The sequence below is a fragment of the Triticum aestivum genome, chromosome 4A (genome assembly GCF_018294505.1).
Source record: "Triticum aestivum cultivar Chinese Spring chromosome 4A, IWGSC CS RefSeq v2.1, whole genome shotgun sequence".
Taxonomy (NCBI): Eukaryota; Viridiplantae; Streptophyta; class Magnoliopsida; order Poales; family Poaceae; genus Triticum; species Triticum aestivum.
Genome location: NC_057803.1, coordinates 570190425 through 570198388, shown reverse-complemented (window position 1 = coordinate 570198388; position 7964 = coordinate 570190425). Strand labels below are relative to the sequence as shown.

Below are 7964 nucleotides of genomic sequence, written 5' to 3'. Positions count from 1 at the left end.
CAAAATGAAGCTCCCATGTTCGTTTGGATTCTGGACCGTTGGCTCGAGCTCCCTGACGCGTAATGGCCGTCGGATCGCGGGTTCGGCTCACGCGAGACGTCCGATATTTACTAGATCGTCGTGAGCCGTTAGATAATATTCGCGCGACTGTAGGCTTGCCACCGCGTGTAAAACTAGATGGCTGCTGGGGGTATTTTCGTCATTTCCCATGGTTGGAAAAATATCTAATCGCCACATGGGTGTGACCTAGCCGTCGCTACTCCACATTCGCTCGTCCCACCTCCTCCTCTCCCTCTCTCGATCTCCTCTGCCTCGCACGCCGCCACCGCTCGCCCTCGCGCCGCTGCCGCCTCCGCTTGCCCTCGTGCTGCTGCCGCCTCCACTTGCCCTCGCGCCGCCTCTTTGCTCCCGACTTCCCTAACCCTAGCCCCTTTCTACGCCACCGCCGCCGCCCGTTCCCTCTCCCTCCCCTGCCGTCGCGTCACCGCCTTCGCCGACTCGCCCTCCCCTCCTTCTCCCCCTGCATAGCAGCAGGTCGAGGTGGTCGTGGCCGACCGCGCGCTCGCCGGTGCTGCCCGTGAGTGATCCATCGGCGACTTCCACCTTCTCCCTCTCCCTCCCCCTACCGCCGGCCTCTCCCTTGGTGGCGGCCAGATCTACCATGGCTACGGCCACAGACACGGACGGGGCTTCTGGATCCGCGCCGCCGTCGAGCTGGGTCCCGACGGTCGCCTCCTTCTCCACAACCGGCGCCACACCCTTCGGTGGATCGATCCGGCACCAGGAACCGTGAACACCTGGCCCTTCTACCCCGCCGCCGGCGCCACTTCCTCGTGAGATCCCGACCATGGTGAGCTCCCCCGCCCTCCCCTCCCACCCCTGCTCCTCCTCCCAAGATCCTAGGTAAAAAATACATGTAAGATGATTATCTTGAAGTAGGGATCTATTTTTATTCATGCACTAGGAACTAAAGTATTCACTAGATTCAATTTCCATGCCCCTAATAAGGACAATATTTTCCTTGCTAAAAGGACAATATCTCATTGCATTATTACTTCCTTGCTTAGTTGATTCATAACACAACACATAATACAGAGGAACCTCTTACTTTTAGGGTTAAGCCCGTTGCATTTGTTCATTCAGAGGAGGCATGCTGATAGGTAGGGATTCAGAGGAAGCAATTGATAAAGATGCCGGTCTTCTCTTTCAGTTCTAGGTTTTTGTGTTTCCATTAATTTTGTGTTGAATTTATCATTGTAGGTCCGTTGTGGATGTTGTTTGTTCTGTTTGTCGAGGCTTCGGTCAGCCCGCTGTCTGCTGCCGTGTCGAGAGGTTGCAAGGTTCCTGGTTGGTGAGCTCTTCCTTTCCTTCCTGTCTAGCAGAGCGAATATATGTAGATTACTTGTTGTTATGTGCGGCTCCAGTAGCTTTTTGGATGTATTGGCTGCTCAAATCTGGTTATTTTTTTGGATGCATTGGCTGCTCCATCCTGGATCTGGTCAGGTTCCTTTGGATGGATTAGGTGCTCGGGTCTGCTTGGACCCCTGGTATTTGTTGTTGCTTTGTGGTAGACTCGGCCTCGTGCATATTTTCGTGGCAGATTTTTGTTGCCTTTCTTAATTTGGTGGTTGGATGCATTATGTGCTTGGATATGATTAGATTCCTAGGAGTTTTTTGTTGCGGTCTGGCTAGATTCCTAGGTTTTTGTTGCCTTTTTTATTTTGTCTGGTACCTGATTTGTCCTTATCTGGCAGCGCGGAAATGATCCATGATCTGGTGGCGGGAAGCGGCTCCATATTGGTGATTGGACCTCCTGGTGTAGGCAAGACTACTCTGATCAGGTACACATCACCTACACCCCAGTTCTTTGGTCAATACTTGCTTCATTGGAGCCATTTTTGTTTTTGTTTTGTATGGTGCCATCTGAGTCTGAATTATTATGCATTCGCTCACAAGAAAAGCAGTAAGGACTAGAAAGCTGCATTGTTATTCCTTTTCCTTGGTTCAGACTGTAGTGTCAGGTTCAGAGATGGTTGCAGCAAGGTCAAGTTCCTTTTTTTACGGCACATGGATGTTCTGAATATGTTCTACCAAAACATTTTCTAACTAACATATTAATTTCATATTGTTGTTTTCTGTGACCTTTGATAGAAGGATCTGCTCATGTGTTTTTCCTGTGTATATCTTTGTGCTAAAAAATGCATTTCTGCTAAATAGTAATTCCTAAATAATTGTTTCTGATAAACAATGATGCCTTTCTTACATAGGTTGTTTGATTGATGCATTCGTGCTCGTTGGCCGGGCGGTGCAAGGCGCAACTCCGACGCGGTTCCTCGCCGGTTGGCCGGCGTTCAGGCGCAACCCCGGCGCGCACTGAGTACTGCCTCGGCTACAACCTGCCTCGGTGAGGTCCATCTTCCTCATGCTCCTCTACTTCGGCTACTGTATGGGACATGGCCATGGCTATATTGATGTGCTGCTCGTCTGGTTGATGCTCTATGCCCTACTCATGCATTGGTTCCTACTTGAGCTCTATAGTTGTGGATCCATGCCATTTTATGGTTTCCAGGCTGCTGTTCATGTTTAGTTGCTATCATAGGAGCTCATGTGATGCTCTGGTTTACATGTGGATGCCCTGGTCCTATAGCTATGCTCCTGGATTTGCTAGATTGATGAGTGGCGTTCGTGCTAGGGCGATGATGATTAATCGTGGCTGAAATAAGTGTGCCTTTGAGCAATCGTGGCACCTGTGTGTAACAGATTGATCTGGTGACAAGAGATGACGGGGGTAGGTTATATGATCGAGGAAAGGTGAATCTGAGCCCACTATGCAATGAACCCTGAATCCTCAGAGCTCAAGAAACGGAGGGAGCACCGGACGCTCTCAGAGTTTAGCATCCCCTTGTTAGAGTCTGAAACAAAATGAAGCTCCCACGTTCGTTTGGATTTTGGACCGTTGGATCGAGCTCCCTGACGCGTAATGGTCGTCGGATCGCGGGTTCGGCTCACGTGAGACGTCCGATTTTACCAGATCGTCGTGAGCCGTTAGATAAAATTCGCACGACTGTAGGCTTGCCACCGCGTGTAAAACTAGATGGCTGCGGAGGGCATTTTCATCATTTCCCATGGTTGAAAAAATATCCAATCGCCACATGGGTGTGACCTAGCCGTCGCTCCTCGACATTCGCTCGTCCCACCTCCTCCTCTCCCTCTCTCGATCTCCTCTGCCTCGCACGCCGCCACCGCTCGCCCTTGCGCCGCTGCCGCCTCCGCTTGCCCTCGCACCGCCTCTTTGATCCCGACTTCGCTAACCCTAGCCCCTTTCTACGCCGCCGTAGGTTATATGATGTTGCTTATTTATTCTCAAGTGGTGTTCATGCTTGGGCAATGATGATTACCTTGGCTGGAAATAGTGTGCCTTTGAGCAATCGAGGCACCTGTGGGTATCAAGTTGGATCCTCCCTCTTGTCTCTAGAATCCATTTTGATCCTGTGATACTTGTTGTTGTCTTTGGATGGTCATTCTTGTTGTGTGATAACCAGGGCAGCTCCACTGTATAAACAGATTGATCTGGTGACAAGAGATGATGGGGGTAGGTTATATGATCGAGGAAAGGGGAATCTAAGCCCACTATGCATTGAACCCTGATCATTTTTATTTGTATTTAAAGTTGTTACATATTTTGTGTTACTGTCTTGGCGCAAGGGTGTCGGGTCCCAACATTTTACTGTCCAGGGTTTAGCTTGTAGTGTCGTTTTTGAAAGACAGTAACACAAGAAGGTCTTATCCGACTCCATAATTTTACTGTATGAGACAGCCGGTATAATTTTCAGTTTGTAGAGCTCTGTGGTTCCCTGTTTTTCTGTTGTTCTATTTTTCTATTGCTGCTCAGATCCATGTTGTCTTGAATTGTAAAGTACAACTACAAGTTCAAACCTGGACATTTTTAGAGCCTGAACATTTTCAGTTAGTGGCTCAAAACTGCTCCACTAGAGTAGACATTTAACTTAATCAATTTACCATCTAGACAAATACTCCTATTAATTCCATCTGAGGAGTAGACATTTAACATAAGGTAGCCCCATTTTAATTTAAATGTAGTCTATTTTTGTTGCAATAGCCCATTAGAGTGACTTATCGTTCATGAGCGGATCCTTGTTTTAATGTGTTTGATTCGAGGCGCCACCTCCCTATGGCCACGGCGCCTTCTCCCGGGCTCTCTCGGAGGTGAACTATAGCGACATCTTGTGCGTGGTGGTCAAGCACGATAGCGCTGATGGGTGTTGTCTCCGTCGACTGGAGAAGCGCAGGTCGCGGCTCACGCCGCTACTCTACTGGGGTCATCAGCCTTTGTACTCGTGTTGTGCGTGCACCCAGGTACTGCATCCCAGGTTCATGTCTCACAGATTTCCATGCGCACAGTTTTGACCCCCTTTTTCTGCTGCTCCATATAGTGAACCAACAGAGTCGTGGATGCTGTGAGCGTTGGGTGCTGTGTCCCTCGGCTGAGCGGCAAGCCAGAGCTGCAAGTTGTTGAACATGGGGTGCTATTGTGATATCTCATGCCTCACGCTCTATGTGTGTATCTCTTTGTCCTGTTCCCCTTTTGCTATTCATTCATGCCTGATAGAATTACTAAGTTTTTTCTTGGTTTTGTAGTTGTGGATTGTTGTTAAGGAAGTATCTATTCAGGCCTGTTCAGGGGATATTGCATGATCAAGATCACTTTGTTCACTACTGATTTCATAAGGCCTAACATTGGGCTAGATTTCCTGTTCTGTATGATTTAACTCCGTTGGCTCTGCTCCCTTGCCCAACTGATATGCCTGAAAAGTTCACAGGTATTTCACTACCACCCGTTCATCTGCCTATGCCTTTCTATAGTGTTGTTTACCATATATAGTAATTTTTTTGGTTTATTCATGTAAACGTGTTCTGGCTCATTTGTGATGTATAAGAGGTTGTTCAGTACCATAGTGCAAGCAGGGCTGAACCATCGACTAAGAGGCTCATATATGTCAAGAACCTCACATGTGTGTACTGATATTTATGGCTGTATCACCTTTCCTTTGTCATAATAGTCTTATTTATACTTTGTTGTTTATAGATGCAAGCAAACCAGTGTGGTGCTCTGGGATCAGATTGCCTTGGCATTTGCTGCCGATGAAGTTATTGAGCTGGGCAAGAAAGAACTGGTGGTTGCTACGTTTGTTGTGACGCTGTTCAAGAAATATGAAGGTGAGCCCGGTGCGGCTCTTCTATGGTAGAAAATTCTTGCCTGTTGAAGTAGATGTTATAGATCAATAATGGTGCATTCTTGGATAATGCACTGTCTTGTTGATTATTGAAATAGTCGCGTGTCATAATAAAGTTTTTTTCCTGTTTGGTTGCATGTATGTGCATGGATGCTTCCTTTGGACTTCATTATTCTTTGTATGATGCATACAGTGGGAATGCATATGCTAAACCTGGCGTTTGGACCGGCACCCTCACGCCAGGGCGCGATCCCAATCTGCACCCACTGCTACGTTTATCTTATTTGGTTTGAAATTGTGAGAGGAGACATTTTAGTTTCCCATGATGCATTTTCTTTTTGTTTACATATTTCATTGTTCTTACCCGCTAATGAAATTCTCTATTATAGTGCAATTGTAAAGCTTATACTTCAATCATTTCTGGTTTTTTCTGTCACAACAGTTTTGAGATTGGCCTTGATAGCTGGTTATCATTGTACAAGACATCTTAGGTAAGATCTACTGATGGGTTAGTTTCTCATGTAAACTCACCTTTCATGATGTTCTGTGATAATCATGGCAGACTGAAGATATGTTATCTATGCAGTATAATACTAGCATTAAAATTCAAGCTCCTTTTGGTATTATCTATGCAACTGATATGCCTGTACTCATTTGCTATATAATTTTGAAGTTTACAAGTCATGAGATTTGATGCCATATTCTAAACCTTTGAGCATTCTTTTTAAGAATATCTTTATTTTCCGTCGCAGCATTATGGCAGAACAATTATTATGCGTCTATCAATGATAACAATGATACCTGATTGAAGATTAGGTGGTCTACAATCCTCAGGTTCTCCAAAACTATATCTCAAGCCTATCAACTCTGAAAATTAAAGGTCTGACTTGAAACTGTGCCCCTCCCCTTTTCCTATTGCTCAACTCCCTTTTTGTGAATGATGTTCTGCATTAATATCCCAGATTGCAAAATGTTAGTATTCCTATTTCTTTTGTCATGTAGAGATGGGTGCGACATGGACAATTATGTATCTATAGCTATTATTTTTTAGAAGAATTACATCTCTACAGTCATTTTCGCTTTAAGACAATGATCATTACCTACTACATTCAATGTCACTTTCGTTCTTATAAGTACATGCTAACGAGAATGCGATATGATATTTACTAACGAGAAATCATATACTTGCAGGTCGCCACCATGCTGTCTCTCTCTGGCCGCCCCTCACGTCGTCTTGGTTTGTTGGTTGCCGCTATGTCTCCTGCCGGTTCGCCCGCCGCTATCGCTCGAAGGGTTGTATAGGCCGTCGCTTATGACCAGTGAGGACCATGGCATCGAGGCAGCCCAAAAGGGAAACACCGCCGGCCACAACGCTGGTAGAGGCCTCCCTGTCTGCGCCGATGACTGCTTAAAATCGCCGCCGCCACTGCCGTTGTCTTTGTTGCTTCTTTGCAGGCATTTGATTAAGTCAAAGGCAACATGAAGGCACGACGACGATCAAGGTCTTTATGTACGCCGAGTAGTATCTTTTGCCTACCATACCGTATGAAAATAGATCAGGATGAGACAATTAAGTCACGTACTATGTATTTACTGTGGTCTCTATAAGGAGAAAATATCTGGTCTATATCTGAATCTATGAACTATTATATCGATGATGTCGATTATGTCTACATAGCCTGCCTTCGTATGCTTGTATAAGCTCAATGTATCCTTTGTACTGTTCTTCTTTGACTTGGCACATCTGCTCATTTTCAGATAAATTTTAATGTGACTTCCAACGTCATAAACCAGAATTCTTTTTCTGAGGATGCTTACATATGAACTGTTCATCCTATTTGTTAATATATTCTATCTAATATGTTATCCATGTCTAAAACCCGTCTTAAATTTCATATCTTATTCATAGATAATGATTTGGTGTATGACATTGTACTTAATCAATATTATTGGTTATTTTTTATATTTGCAATGCTCCTATGACTATATTACCAGATTGGATATGATCGTACCCGGCAGCATCGCTGTCGGGTGCGGTAAGGCGCACTTCCTACCTAGTAAGAAGTAAAAACTCAAGAACTGCCTCTCCCACACGATCAATAACACAAGCTTTCGGTAAACCCGGTCTTTATATCTGCAACCTCACTCATGCGAAGCCTCAACGGAGTGCTCGTTCATGCCGAGCAACGATAGCTTGGCCAAGAGATTTGGTTGGTAGCTCTACCTTTGTAGTTTACCAGACTTTTTTTGTGCTAAACTTGCCTTACTTTAGGTGTTCACACTTTAACTTGTCTAACAGAATTTTGCTACACTTTTTGCATGTTTGGCATGTGGGTTTATTTCTCAAAAAGAGAATATTGCCTTAGGCGTGGCTAAAACGAAACAACCACCTACTTGAACAAACTAGCCTAACTAACTTAAATGTGTGGCTAAGTGTGTTAAAGCGTGGCTATGAACCAAACAGCCCGGTGGAGACAAAGGGCGGGCAAAGCCCGCTGGCGATGGTTAAGGCGTCAGGGAACATCCGAACCAACCAACTCAACATCATGTGTTCCAGGCTTGCAGAACATGCTCCATTATTTTTCGTCTCATGTGAGGTATGGGTTAGACTTATACAACGCCTCCGGTGTTCACATTCCACACCATTGCAAGTAGCTCGCGTTCACCACAGATCCTCCCCGTGTTCAATCTGCTTTATGATCACTGGTG

General features: G+C 45.5%; 1 long non-coding RNA gene across 3 annotated transcripts; it reads left to right on the top strand.

Moving 5' to 3' along the window:
• Positions 1-302: 302 nt before the first annotated feature.
• Positions 303-6570, top strand: LOC123087037 (uncharacterized). 3 transcript variants are annotated; one of them, XR_006441208.1, is made up of 11 exons: positions 303-850; positions 1261-1351; positions 1755-1841; positions 2268-4377; positions 4455-4578; positions 4660-4841; positions 4959-5033; positions 5108-5238; positions 5698-5746; positions 6008-6135; positions 6447-6570. It is a non-coding gene; the product is annotated as an uncharacterized lncRNA (long non-coding RNA). The 3 variants fall into 3 exon arrangements; XR_006441207.1 differs by lacking the exon at positions 4959-5033 and having other exon boundaries at positions 307-850; positions 1261-1347; XR_006441206.1 differs by lacking the exon at positions 4959-5033 and having other exon boundaries at positions 307-850.
• Positions 6571-7964: the final 1394 nt, after the last annotated feature.